This window comes from Macaca nemestrina, chromosome 9 (assembly GCF_043159975.1).
Source record: "Macaca nemestrina isolate mMacNem1 chromosome 9, mMacNem.hap1, whole genome shotgun sequence".
In the NCBI taxonomy this organism is placed as follows: domain Eukaryota; kingdom Metazoa; phylum Chordata; class Mammalia; order Primates; family Cercopithecidae; genus Macaca; species Macaca nemestrina.
In genome coordinates, this window is record NC_092133.1 from 40,809,899 (window position 1) to 40,825,147 (window position 15,249).

The window sequence follows — 15,249 nt, forward strand, 5'->3', positions numbered from 1 at the left end:
GATTCCCTCTTCAAAAAAGACAAAGAGCACAACTTTTTTAAATGATCAGTTTACACCCTCAAAATTTGGAACAATTTCTTTAACGCAACCGTACTGAATATCATTGGCACTTAGGCAAAAAGTAAACAATTCACACAAAGCTGGTGAGAATGTAAACTGGCACAGCTTTGCTCTAAGAAAAAAATCAAGTGAATATTAAAAGCTTTGAAAAATAATCTTTCATACATCCAACAATATTTATTTGTTAGGCCCTGTATGAGGTTTCAAATATACATTAATAAGACTGCCCTCCTAATTCATGATCTAGTGGTGGAATGAAAAACAAAATTTTTAAAATAATAGCTAATACAGTAGATGTTATGGAAGGAAGAATCTACTTAAGAAAAGGGTAGTCGGGCAAAGCCTGAGAGGTATCCTGTATACTATAGATTGTACTAAATGCTATATATATATATAGATAATAGGTTTAATTTAAAAAATATATCAAGAGGATTATAAAATATTATGTTTAAATGTGTATACTTATAAGAAATAAAATGTTGATATATATATATGTAGCAACAGGATCATAAAGGCCTAAAGGTAAAAATACAAATTTGAGGTATATTGTTGTAAGGTTCTTATACTACATAGGAAGTAATATAATATCACTTGAAGATAGACTGTATAAATTCAGACTAACAAAACCAAGAGTTACAACTAACAAGTCAACTATTGAAATGAAATGGAATAATAAAATTCAAAAAGTTTTCAAAAAGAGGAAAAGGGGAACAAAAAACAGATAATATAAAGTGAAATAAGTAGCAAAAAGGAGGATTTAAATCTATCCATATCAACAATCACATTATATGTAAATGGTCTAAATATCCCTATTAAAAGGCAGAGACTGCCAGATTGGGTAAAAAAACAAAATGCAACTATATGCTGCCTAGAATAAACTAACCTTAAAGGTAAAGAACCAATGAGGTTCAAAGTATAAACATGGAAAAAATATATCATGCTAACACTAATCAAAAGTAAGTGGAGTGGCTATATTAATTTCAGACAAAGTAGAAAAGTAAGTTTCAAAGAAAAAAATTACCAGAGATAAAGAGGGTTATTTCATAATGACAAAATGGTCAAAGCATCAAAAAGGCATAATTAATTTTGTTTATGCACCTATTAATATAGCTTTGAAATACATGAAGCAAAAACTGATAGAAATGAAAAGGAGAAATAAAATCACAATTATTGTTGGAGATTTTAACACACTTTTTAAAAACAATACTAGAACATGTCAGAAAATCAGTAAGGATATAGATGAATCAAATAATGCTGTCAACCAACTTGACATAATTCATATTTACACATCATTCATTCCACCCAACAACTGCAAAATGTACTTAAGTGCACATGGAGTATTTACTATGATAGAATATATACTGAACCATAAAACAAGTCTTATTTGGAAGGATTCAAGTCAAACAAAGTGTGTTCTCTGACTACAATAGAACTAAATTATGAATCAGTAACAGGGAGATATCTGAAAATTTCTCCATGTATTTGAAACAAAATAATACATTTGAAATAACCTATGGGTCAAAGAAGAAATCAAAAGGGAAATTAGAAAGTATTTTAAGGTGAATGAAAATGAAAACACATCATATCAAAGTTTGTGCTCAAGAAGCACAAATTTCATGCTAAAGCAACATTAGGGGGAAATTTATAGCACTAAAACACCTAGTTAGAAAAGTGCAAATGTCTCAAATTAATGACCTCATTTTCCTCCTTAAGAAACTAGAAAAAGAAGACCAAATGAAACCTAAAGTTAAAAGAATAAAGAGCAGATCAAAAATCAATTTAAAAAAAAAAAAAAAAGAGGGGACGGAGCAGTGGCTCATGCCTGTATTCCCAGCACTTTGGGAGGCTGAGGTGGGCAGATCATCTGAGGTCAGGTGTTCAAGACCAGCCTGACCAATATGGAGAAACCCCATCTCTACTAAAAATACAAAAGTTAGCCAGGTATGGTGGCATGCGCCTGTAATCCCAGCTACTCGGGAGACTGAGGCAGGAGAATCACTTGAACCTGGGAGGTGGAGGTTGCAGTATACTGAGATCCACCAATGCACTCCAGCCTGGGTGACAGGGCAAGACTTTGTCTCAAAAAAAAAAAAAAACAACAGAAAAAGAACATAAAATAAATAAAAGGAAAAACTAATTCTTTTTGAGAAAATCAATAAAATTAATAAACCTCTAGCCAGATTGATCAGGAAAAAAGGACAAAATATGCAAATTGCCACTAACATAAATGAGAGAGGTGACATTAGCACAAACTCCACAGATTTTAAAAGAATAAGAAATTATTATAAAAAACTTTATGCCAATAAACTTGAAAACTTAGGTTAAATGGTCAAATTCCTTGAAAGACAAAAATTACTAAAGCTCACTCAAGAAGGAAGGTAACCTAAATAGACCTTTTTTTTTTTTTTTTTTTTTTGAGACAAAGTCTCGCTCTGTTGCCCAGGCTGGAGTGCAGTGGTGCCATCTTGGCTCACTGCAAGCTCTGCCTCCCGGGTTCACACCATTCTCCTGCCTCAGCCTCTCAAGTAGCTGGGACTACAGGCGCCACCACGTCCAGCCAATTTTTTGTATTTTTAGTAGAGATGGGGTTTCATCGAGTTAGCCAAGATGGTCTTGATCTCCTGACCTCGTGGTCCACCCACCTCAGCCTCCCAAAGTGCTGGGATTACAGGCGTGAGCCCCCGTGCCTGGCCTAATAGGCCTATATCTATTAAATAAATTGAATTTGTGAGTAAAAACCTTCCCATAAATGTGCAGCCCCAAATGGCTTTGTAGGTGAATTCCACCAAACATTAAAGGACAAAATAATACCGCTTCCACATAAACTCTTCCAGTAAAGCGAAAAGGAAGGAATGCTGTTTAATTGATTCTATCATGTCAGGACTACCTCGGTACCAGGACCATACAGAAACATTACAGGGAAAAATAACTACAACTCAGCATTCCTTAAGAACATAGATACAAAAATTCTTAACAAAATTTTATCAGAGCCTGTCTCGGTGTCTCATACCTGTGTAATTCCAGCGTTTTGAGAGGCCAAGGTGGGAGGATCACTTGAGCCCAGGAGTTTGAGACCACCCTGGGCAACACAGGGAGATCCTGTCTATAAGAACAGTTTTTTAAATTAGCTTGGCATGGTGGTGGGTGTTGGTAGTCTCAGCTACTCAGGATGATAAGGCGGGAGGATCGCTTGAGTCCAGGAGGTCGGGGCTGCAGTAAGCCATGATCTCACCATTGCACTCCAGCCTGGGTGGCAGATGCAGTGGCTTTTGCCTGTAATCCCAGCCCAGCACTTTGGGCAGCTGGGGCAGGTGGATCCCCTGAAGTCAAGAGTTCAAGACCAGCTTGGGCAACATGGCGAAATCCCATCTCTACTAAATATACAAAAATTAGCCAGGCGTAATGGCACATGCCTGTAGTCCCAGCCACTCAGGAGGCTGAAGCATGAGAATCACTTGAACTGGGGAGGCAGAGGCTGCAGTGAGCCAAGATCACGCCACTGCACTCCAGCCTGGGTGACAGAGCAAGACACTGTCTCAAAACATCATCATCATAATAAAGTAAAATAAAAAGTCTGGGTTTGGTGGCTCACACCTGTAATTTGTAACTTTAACAGGCCAAGGTGGGAGAATCCCTTAAGCCCTGGGCAAGACAGTGAGACCTCATCTCTACAAAAAAATTCAAAAATTAGCTGGGCATGGTGGTATGTACCTATAGTCCCAGCTACTTGGAAGACTGAGGCAGGAGGATCTTCTGAGCCCAGGAATTCAAGGCAGCAGTGAGTTATGATCATGCCACTGCCCCAGCCTGGGTGACAGAGTGAGATCCCATCTCTAAATAAATAAATAATCAATTTTAAAAAAATTTTTAACAAATAAAATCTTAAAAATATATAAAAAGACCAAGTAAGCTTTATCCCAGGAATGCAAGGCTAGTTTAAAATCAATCAGTGTAATTCACCATGTTAAGAGGCTGAAAAAGATAAATAATACGAACATCTTAATAGATGCAGTGAAGACATTTGATAAAATCTAACATCTACCCTTTATTGTTAAGAATACTGTCAGCAAACTAGGAATAGAAAGAACTTCCTCAACTTGATAAAGGGCATTTATGAAAAACCTTCGGGTGGCTGGGTGCGGTGGCTCACGCCTGTAATCCCAGCACTTTGGGAAGCCGAGGTGGGTGAATCACGAGGTCAGGAGTTCCATACCAACCTGGCCAAGATGGTGAAACCCCATCTCTACTAAAAATACAAAAAAATCAGCCAGGCCTGGTGACGGGCACCTGCAATCCCAGCTATTCAGGAGGCTGAGGCAGAGAATTGCTTGAATCCAAGAGGCGGAGGTTGCAGTGAGCCAAGATCACGCCACTGCACTCCAGCCTGGGCAACAGAGTAAGACTCCGTCTCAAAAAGAAAAAAGAAAAAGAAAAACCTTCAGGCAACACTCGATGGTGAAAGACTCTATGCTTTCCCCTTAAGACAAAGAACAAGGCACCCCTGTTCAATTCCTCATTTCTATTCCACATTGTACTGGAGGTTTACTAAGCCAAGAAAAAGAAATAAAAGGCACCCCAATTGGAAGGGAGGATGTAAAACTGTCTTTATCTACAGGTGATATAATCATCTACGTTGTAAGATACAAAATCAGTGTACAAAAAATTTATTTTATTTCCATATACTTGCAATGAATAATCAGAAGTTGGAAATGAAAGTAATATCATTTACAATGGCATAAACAACATGAAATATGCAGGGATAAATCTGATAAAAGATATGCAAGGCCTGTATGCTGAAGATTACAAAACATTCCTAAGAGACATTAAAATGAAGCAGTATCCCATGTTCTTAGGTAGAAAGACTCAATATTGTTAAGATGTCAGCTTTCTTCATATTGATGTATAGATTTAATATACTCCCAACCAAAATCTCAGAAAGCTTTCTAAGAAATTAAAAAGCTGATTCTAGAAGTCAGAAATACAAGGGACCTAAAATAACCAAAGCAACTTCAAAAAATAAAAACAATGTTGGAGAACTATACTACCTGATTTCAAAACTTATTACAAAACTACACTTAAGACTGTGGCATTGTTGTAAAAATGGCCAAATAGACCAATGGAACAGAATAGAGAGCCCAGAAATAGACACATATATGGACAACTTATTTTTTATGAAAGTACAAAGACAAATCAATAAAGAACAATCTTTTCAAAACTGGTGCTGAAACAATTGCATATCCATATGCAGAAAAATGAAATTTGATCTATACCTCAAACCACATACAAACATTAATGAAATACAGACCCTAGGCGGGGCGCAATGGCTCATGCCTATAATCCCAGCACTTTAGGACGCTGAGGTAGGCGGATCAACTGAAGTCAGGAGTTCAAGATCAGCCTGGCCAACATGGTGAAATCCAGTCCCTACTAAAGAAACAAAAATTAGCTGGGTGTGGTGGCACATGCCTGTAATCCCAGGTACCAGGGAGACTGAGGCAGGAGAATCGCTTAAAGCCAGGAGGCAGAGGCTGCAGTGAGCTGAGATCATGCTACTGCACTCCAGCCTGGGTGACAGAGCAAGACTCCAGCTCAAAAAAAAGAAAAAGAAAGAAAAAAAAAAAAAGAAAGAAAAACAATATAGACCAGAATACACAGAAGATCTTTGTGGCTTTGGGTTAGGCAAAGGTTTCATAGACATGACACCAAAAGTCCAATCTGTTAAAGAAATAATGTATAAGCCGGATATTAGCAAAATTAAAAACCCTTTTTGAAAGACCATATTGGCCGGGCACGGTGGCTCAAGCCTGTAATCCCAGCACTTTGGGAGGCCGAGACGGGCGGATCACGAGGTCAGGAGATCGAGACCATCCTGGCAAACACAGTGAAACCCCGTCTCTACTAAAAATACAAAAACTTAGCCGGGCGAGGTGGCAGGCGCCTGTAGTCCCAGCTACTTCGGAGGCTGAGGCAGGAGAATGGCGTGAACCCGGGAGGCGGAGCTTGCAGTGAGCTGAGATCCGGCCACTGCACTCCAGCCTGGGTGACAGAGCGAGACTCCGTCTCAAAAAAAAAAAAAAAAAGAAAGACCATATTAAAAGAATGAAAAGACAATTCACATAATAGGAGAAAATATTTGGAAATAATACAGATTACCTGTACCCAGAATATATAAAGAACTTTCAAAACTAAATAAAAAACAATTCCTCCCTCCTCCCAAAATGGGCAAAAGATTTGAACAGACACTTCCCCAAAGAAGATATACAAATGGCAAATACAGTACTAACATGAAAAGATATTCAACATTGTTTGTCACTAGGGGAAAGTGGATTAAAACTACAATCATACCACTGTGCATCTATTAGAATGTCTAAAATCAAACAGTGATCACACCAAGCATTGGTGAAGATGTGAAGCAATTAGAACCCTCATGTACTGCTAGTGGGAATGTCAAGTCCACTGGATGTGGTGGCTCACATCTGCAATCCCAGCAACTTGGGAGGCCAAGGCAGGGGGATCACTTGAGCCCACGAGTTCGAGATCAGCCTGGGCAACAAAGTGAGAGCCCATCTCTACAAAAAAATAGAAAAAATTAGCCATGCATGGTGGCACACACTTGTAGTCCCAGATACTCAGGAGGCTGGGCTGGGAAGATCACTTGAGCCCAGGAGGTCAAGGACACAGTGAACCATGATCATGCCACTGCACTCCAAACTGGGCAATAGAACAAGACTCTGTCTCCAAAAAATAGATGCATAAATAAATAAAATGTAACACCACTTTGGAAAACAGTTTGGAAGTAGTTTTTTCTTTCTGTAATAGGTTAGACATATGCCCACTATATGACCTAGGCATTCCACTCCTAGGTATTTACTCAAGAGAAGTGAAAGCATATGCCCATACAGAGACTTGCACAGAAGTGTCCTTAGCAGCTTTATCTGCCACAGCCAAAAACTGAAACCTAAATATCCATCATATCTGAATAGGTAAATGTGGTCTATCTATACAATGGAGTACTACTCCACAATAAAAAGAAATAAGGTATACACACAATAGCATGAATGAATCTCAAAATAATTATGAGCGAAAGAATCTAACAGCAAAGGGTATATTGTATGATTCCATTTATAAAAAGTTCTAGAAAATACAAACTAATCTACAATGACAAACAGTATATCGGTGGTTTCTTGAGGACACAGGAGCAGGAAGGAACAAAAGAGGGATGATAAAGAAGTGCAAGGAAACTTCTGTGGGTGACAGATTTGTTCCCTATCTTGATTGTGGTGGTGGTTTTACAGGTGTATAACAATGTCAATATTTATAAAATTATATACTTTAATAGGTGCCATTTATTGTATGTGAATTACTCTTTACTAAAGCAGTTAAAATATTAAATACAAACATAATACTTTTTTTTTTTTTTTGAGGCAGAGTCTCGCTCTGTCGCCCAGGCTGGAGTGCAGTGGCGCGATCTCGGCTCACTACAACCTCTGTCTCCTGGGTTCAAGCAATTCTCCTACCTCAGCCTCCCAAGTAGCTGGGACTACAGGCGCCCGCCACCATGCTCAGCTAATTTTTACATTTTTAGTAGAGATGGGGTTTCACCATATTGGTCAGGCTGGTCTTGAACTCCTGACCTCAAGTGATCCGCCCACCTCGGCTTCCCAAAGTGCTGGGATTACAGGCATTAGCCACCGCGCTCAGCCCATAATACATTTTTAATATCTGTCCAGTGTCAGAATTTTCCTTCAGGTTTGTTTTTGTTTTTGTTTTGTTCTGTTTTTTGAGAAATCTCGCTCTGTCGCCCAGGCTGGAGTGCAGTGGTGCAATCTTGGCTCACTGCAACCTCTGCCTCCTGGGTTCAAGTGATTCTCCTGCCTCAGCCTCCCAAGTAGCTGGGACTACAGGCGCCCGCCAACACGCCTGGCTAATTTTTGTATTTTCAGTAGAGACGAGGTTTCACCATATTGGCCAGGCTGGTCTCGAACTGCAAGTGATCCACCCGCCTCAGCCTCCTAAAGTGCTGGGATTACAGGCGTGAACCACCGCGCCCAGCCCCAGAATGTCTTGTAGCAGCCGTTTTCCTGTTCACGTCCCCTCCCTGCTGCATAGGACAGTAGATATGGGCCGCAGTAGCTGTGATCAGCAAGAAACCAGGCTCCACGCCTCACCCCCAGGTCTCTCCAAGGCCCAATACAGACTCCAGGGCCTTCCAGCTCCCTCCCTTTCAGCCTCCTGCAGATTCACTGGAAAAGAAGAGCAAACCCCCAACCCCTACCTCTGCACTGCCCGCTTCTTCCCTTCTCGGCCTGTGCTCCAACTGCCCTCCCGGCTTATCAGCTGTCCCCAAGCAACAGCTGGAAAGTCTGTAGTGGGGACCCCCCTCTGCTCCAGGTTCTTCTCTCACCTTCCTAGCTGAGGGCAGCCCCTCCAGCGCCCTCCTTGAGGCTCTCAAAGCTCCAACCAGCCCCTCTGTCAGTCACTTTTGGGGAAGTTCCATGCCACTCCTCCAAAGAAATTGAAACAGTTTGGTTCTCACTGAAAGCTTCTGTTTGCATTGAGGAGTTTGTCACACATGCTAATGAACAGCCGGCTGACCCAAGGGCCTCTAATGAATTCTTCCTGGCTGCTGTGCTGATAAGATGCAAACGAGTGACCGGGGACTTGCCTGTGTCCTGGACTTAGGTCAATACAGCTCCAGTTCATCTTCCTGATCAGCTCAGCTCCCAGGCCTGCAGCTTCCAGGGCCCCCCACTTGGCTGGGGCAAGGCAGGCAAGCAAGTGTGCTGGGCAGCAGGTGTGGGCAGCAGGTGGGCTGAAGGACTGGCAGGGCCCGGTTCCTGCTGGTTCTCTTCACGAGGCCCACCCTCAGGTGATTTTAAGTGGAGACAGCTGAGCAAGTAGGTTTGCACATTTTCTAAGGATCTCAACAATGCAAGACCACTTTCTCCTCCCTCCCTTAATTGTAGTGTCTTTTTTTTCCATTTACATAAAAGTAGTTCACGCTTACTGCAGAGCATTCTGCAAATAAAGAAATCGTGGTAAAAAATTAAATCACATGCAATCTCATCACCCAGAGATGACCACTTAAATTTGACTTCCATTCCTTCCTTCTTACCTTTGCTACACATGTGTTTTAAAAGCAAACATGGGGCTGGGTGTGGTGGCTCATGCCTGTAATCCCAGCACTTTAGGAGGATGAGGCAGGTGGGTTACCTGAGGGCAGGAGTTCGAGACCAGCCTGACCAATATGGTGAAAGCCCATATCTACTAAAAATACAAAACTTACCCGAGCATGGTGGCATGCGCCCATAGTCCCAGCTACTCAGGAGGCTGAGAGAGGAGAATTACTTGAACCCGGGAGGTGGAGGTTGCAGTGAGCCAAGATCACGCCATTGCACTCCAGCCTGGGTGACAGGGCGAGACTCCATCTCAAAATAAAATAAAATAAAAGCAAACATGGAATCATCATAATAGTAATATTTATTGAGCAAGTGCTTACTATGCACTAGACTAAGCTAAACCTTTCGCTTGAATTATCTCATTAAATTTTCACCATAAGTCTCTGAGTGATTATGTCATTATTATCCCAATTTTATAGATGGAGAAATTGAGGCTTAAAGAAGTTGAGTGACTCGTCCAATGTCATCCAGCAATTAAATGGTGGGGCTGAGATTCCAACTCAGGAGATCTGATTCCAGAACCACCACTCTCACTCTGACTGCTTTGAGACTGACTAAAAATTCTATTAATATCTAAGTCCTGAGCCTTCAGCATCATTTTTAATGACTACATAGCATTCTGTTGTTCAGATGTACCATCATTTTCCCAGTTCCTTATCAATGAACAGAGGTTGTTTTCAATGTTTTCTATAATACCTTCACTGATAAAGATCCTCGGCCGGGCGCGGTGGCTCAAGCCTGTAATCCCAGCACTTTGGGAGGCCGAGATGGGCGGATCACGAGGTCAGGAGATCGAGACCATCCTCGCTAACACGGTGAAACCCCGTCTCTACTAAAAAATGCAAAAAAACTAGCCGCGCGGGTTGGCGGGCGCCTGTAGTCCCAGCTACTCGGGAGGCTGAGGCAGGAGAATGGCGTAAAGCTGGGAGGCGGAGCTTGCAGTGAGCTGAGATCCGGCCACTGCACCCCAGCCTGGGCGACAGAGCAAGACTCCGTCTCAAAAAAAAAAAAAAAAAGATCCTCGTAGTTCGATATTTGCTCAAAAGCTAAAATTGGAATCCCTGGGCCAAAGTATGTGTATAATTTTAAGGCTTTTTTTGATACATATTGCCAAGATGGTCCTCCAAAAATAATGAACCCAATTATATACTTCCTACATCCTCATCCATACTAGAATACAAAGCATTCTTCATCCAAGTGATTAGAGGCAGCTCAAATTCTGCCACAAATCATATACAATTTAGATTAATTAGGGGTTTGGGGTAGCTCAACCGTTTCCATTGGAAATTCCATCCTCCTATCACAGAAGAGCCGAGGCCAGACATTGAGCAGAAAGGAGTCTGGGGCTGAGAGAATGAGAACGACTTCCACTGAATTGAGTCAGGTCAATAATTCTGAAGTTCTCAGAAATGCCTTTGTCTCCATCACTGTCACCGAACAGTCACTGTCAGTGACCAAGGGGGAGAACAGTGTGTAGAATGTCCCTGAGTCCCTTGGCTAAGTCCAGTGGGAGGCAGCTTGGAGCACGGAGAGCACAGAGAGCTGGGGGCTTAGGACTCAGGAGTGCTCATCTCAGCCCTGGGGTTTCTAATGAGTGAAGCATGACACACCGAGTCTCATTCCTCTGTTCTGGAGGTGAATGCCTGGAAGGTGGGATCATGGCCTGGAGTTCCCACCAGCTGCAATCCCCTAAGTCCCAATGTCCCAGAATAGAACACTAACTAACACCAACTGCCATTTATTTTACTCCCACCTACACGAGACACAAACTCAGCATTACACTTGCATACATTATCCCATTTAAGCCTCCAAAATCTTTGTAGTGCCACTTTTGTCCTTGTTTGACAGATGAGAAAACTGAGGCATAAAAGTTTAAACGAGTCACCCAATGTTGGACTGGTGGCGAATGGCAGAGCCAGAATTAGAGCCCAAGACACTGACTCAATTTAAGACCCCATTTCTAAACACTGGGCTACACGTACTCTCCTCTAATCAGAAAAATAGTTCAAGGCTAAGAGCCATGTCTGTGCTGTTCCTTGCTCTGTCCCCAGCACCTAGACCAATGCCACAGTAGGCGACCAAGGTTTGTGACTGTCTTAGTTGTCTATTGCTGCGTAATTACAAAAAACTCAGTGACTTAAAATGGTACCCATTTGCCAGGTGCATTGGCACACGCCTATAATTCCAGGACTTTGGGAGGCCGAGGCGGGTGAATCATGAGCTCAGGAGTTCAAGACCAGCCTGGCCAAGATGGTGAAACCCCACCTCTACTGAAAATACAAAAATTAGCCAGATGTGGCAGCAGGCAAGATCGCGCCACTGCATTCCAGCCTGGGCAACAGAGCAAGACTCATTCTCAAAAAAAAAAAAAAAAAAAAAACATTAGCTGGTTGTGGTGGCACGTGCTTATAGTCCCAGCTACTCAGGAGGCTGAGGCATGAGAATCGCTTGAACTGAAGAGGCAGAGGTTGCAGTGAGTCAAGGTCGCGTCACTGCACTCCAGTCTGGCGACAGAGCGAGACTGCATCTCAAAACAAAACAAAACAAAACAAAACAAAAATTACCCATTCATTATCTCACAGTTCTGGGAGTCAGAAATCCAAGTACAGCATCACTAGGGTCCCTGTTCAGCATCATATAAGGCTGAAATCAAGGTGTCAGCTGAACTATGTGCCCAGCTAAAGCTTGGGATCCTCTTCCAGGATCATTCCAATTATTGGCAGAATTCACTTACTTGCTGTAGCATGACTAAGGTCTCCATTTTCCAACTAGCTGTCAACCAAGGACTGCTCTCAGCTCCTGAAGGCTACCGCCAAGTCCTTGCCATGTGGTCTTATGGATTCTCACACTCTCACCCTCAAATCTCTTCCTTCAAGAGGGGTCCACCCTTTCTGAGATACCTTTTGGCTGAAATGTATACTCGTTCGTGCAGCAATGTTTGTTGAAGACCTACAGTGAGCAAGGTACTTTGTTCTAGGTGCTCAGGTACAGCAGTATCAAAAATAAAAATAAAACATCTCTGTCCTCAAGGTCCTTATATTTAGTGAAGAAGACTGATGGGAAACCAGAGAAATAAGTAAATTATACAGCGTAGTAGATGGTGAGAAAGTGGTTTGGAGAATAGCAAAGCAGGGAAGGGCAGCAGCCCAGGGAAGAAAGAGGCATTTATTTATTTATTTATTTATTTATTTATTTATTCATTCATTCATTCATTCATTCATTCATGAGTTTCGCTCTTTTCACCCAGGCTGGAGTGCAGTGGTGCGATCTCAGCTCACTGCAACCTCCGCCTCCTGGGTTCAAGCAATTCTCCTGCCTCAACCTCCCAAGTATCTAGAACAACAGGCGCGGGTTCAAGCAATTCTCCTGCCTCAACCTCCCAAGTATCTAGAACAACAGGCGCCCGCCACCACGCCCAGCTAATTTTTTGTATTTTTAGTAGAGATGGGGTTTTACCATGTTGACCAGAATGGTCTCAAACTCCTGGGTTCAAGTGATCCTCCCGCCTCAGCCTCCCAAAGTGCTAGGATTACAGGTGTGAGCCACTGCGCCCAGCCCTCTTTCAAGTAATTTTGAAGTACCAGCACCTTCCCAACTCACAGTACCCCTGTCTCTTCCCTAGAAGCCCCGGAAGGCCCACTCCTACCACGCCCACAGGTAGACACCTGACCCCAGCTGGATCGATCACATTCTTTCTCCCAGGAATTTGAATTTGGCCAAAGAGACAGCTTACCAGTCTCAGCAAGAGGACGGAATGAAGGGTAGATCTATCCAGGAACCCCAGCCTAGCCAGGTCATGCCTTATGGTCCTGGAAGTGAGAAAACCATGAACTCTATGAATATGTCTGAGCCCATTCCATGGGCCAGATCTGGAGAATCAAGGACATCCTGATAGTATACATGGACTTGGTCTTCCAAGGCTCTAGGCTTGCTGAGGAGGCAGACATGATACCAGATCATTGGCACTGTCCTGGAGGGGCTATGCCAGTAACACCGGGAGGACTTGCAAGCACTTCCCCCTTGGACCCCAGTTCCTCATCTAGGAAACAATCAAAAGGACTCTTCTGGTTTTATTGCCTATAGCTTCTGAAGACAAAAGACACTTGATTAGAGTTGGGAGGATGGAAGGCAGATTTTAATTTCCCACCTGTTATGGACTGAATGTTTGTGTCCTCTCACAAAATTCATATGTTGAAACCCTAATCCCCGATGTGAGTATTTGGAGATAGGGCCAATGAGGAGGTGATAAAGTTAAATGAGGTTAAAAGAATGGGACCCTAACTGGACAGGGCTGGTGTCCTTGTAAGAATGGGAAGAGACACCAGAGCTCTCTCTACACAATCAGAAGGTAGCCATCTGCACGCCTGTAAGGGAGCCCTCACCAGGAACTACATTGGCCAGCACCATGATCTTGGACTTCCAGCCTCCAGAACTATGAGAAAATAAAACTCTCTTGTATCAGCCACCCATTCTGTAGTACTATGTTATGGCAGTCCAAGCTGACTAAGGCCCACCTCGTCTTCAAAACTGGGCAAACAGCCAGGTGCAGTGGCTCACGCCTATAATCCCAACACTTTAGGAGGCCGAGGCAGGCAGATCACTAGAGGTCAGGAATTTGAGACCAGCCTGGCCAACATGGTGAAACCCTGTCTCTACTAAAAGTACAAAACTTAGCTGGGCATGGTGGCAGACACCTGTAATCCCAGCTACTTGGGAGGCTGAGGCAGGAAAATCTCTTGAACCCGGGAGGCAGAGGTTGCAGTGAGCCGAGATCACATCACTGCTCTCCAGCCTGGGCAACAAAGCAAGACTCCATCTCAAAAAAAAAAAAAATTGAACAGATGGGGCTCTTATACGGTGATATCTGCCCAGCGACACCTCCTGAAAGCACACAGACTGCTTCCAAAGACAGCGTCCACCAAGTTCTCAAGGGGTGTGAACAGGAAAGTTCCTCTGGAAGCCTGAAATCTGCTCTGTCCCCAGCCCGTGGCCACCCCACTACCAGGATCCAGGAGCTGATAAAACTCATGGTAGGTGCACTGGGTGGAACTCCAGGCTCCTCTAGTAAATTCCTAAATCCCTGCTGCTTTACCAGTGGGCAGAAGAAGCCACACTCATGAATGGGCAGCCTTGAATGCATGAGGCACAGAATGGGGCTGTTGGGCCTAGAGCGCAGCCCCACCTGAGCTGTTCCTCCAGCTTTCCTGCCGCAGCGTGTGTCAGTGCCAGACGGGACCCTGTGGGGTGCTGGGAACTGGGTGACCCCAGGCCCCTCCCCAAACCAGGCTGCAATCATGCCCCACTTCCACAGGGGCTCTTCTCTTTTCTCTTTCTTCACCTGAGTTGACCCATTCCTTGCCTCCCTAAAGCTCATAAAATGCCATTTCATTACATGGTGTTTTCATTCATGCAAGAAGACCACCATATTCATTAAAATGGAAGACAGAGAGAATAAGTAGATCTTAGTTTTCCCTGCCTCTATTAATCATGAAAGCATGGCTCCTCAAAATCCAGTCTTGCCTTTTGTTCAATGTCCCAGCCTCCCTTTCCATTTAGAGTGCTCTCTTTTTCTTTTTTCTTTCTTTGTTTCTTTTTTTTTTTTCTTTTTTTTTTTTTTTTTTTTTTTGAGACGGAGTCTCGCTCTGTGGCCCAGGCTGGAGTGCAGTGGCGCAATCTCGGCTCACTGCAAGCTCCGCCTCCCAGGTTCAAGTGATTCTCCTGCCTCAGCCTCCTGAGTAGTTGGGATCACAGGTGTGCACCATCACTCCTGGCTAATTTTTGTATTTTTAGTAGAAATGGGGTTTCACCATGTTGGTCAGGCTGGTCTCGAACTCCTGACTTCATGATTTGCCCGCCTCGACCTCCCAAAGTGCTGGGATTACAGCATGAGCCACTGCGCCCAGCCTAGAGTTCTCTCTTTCATAGGCCCACATCAAGCTCAGTGCCCTTTGGAGTTACCTCCTGAAGAATCTTTGAAAAAACAAAACAACAAAAGTCTCTCTCCTCCCTT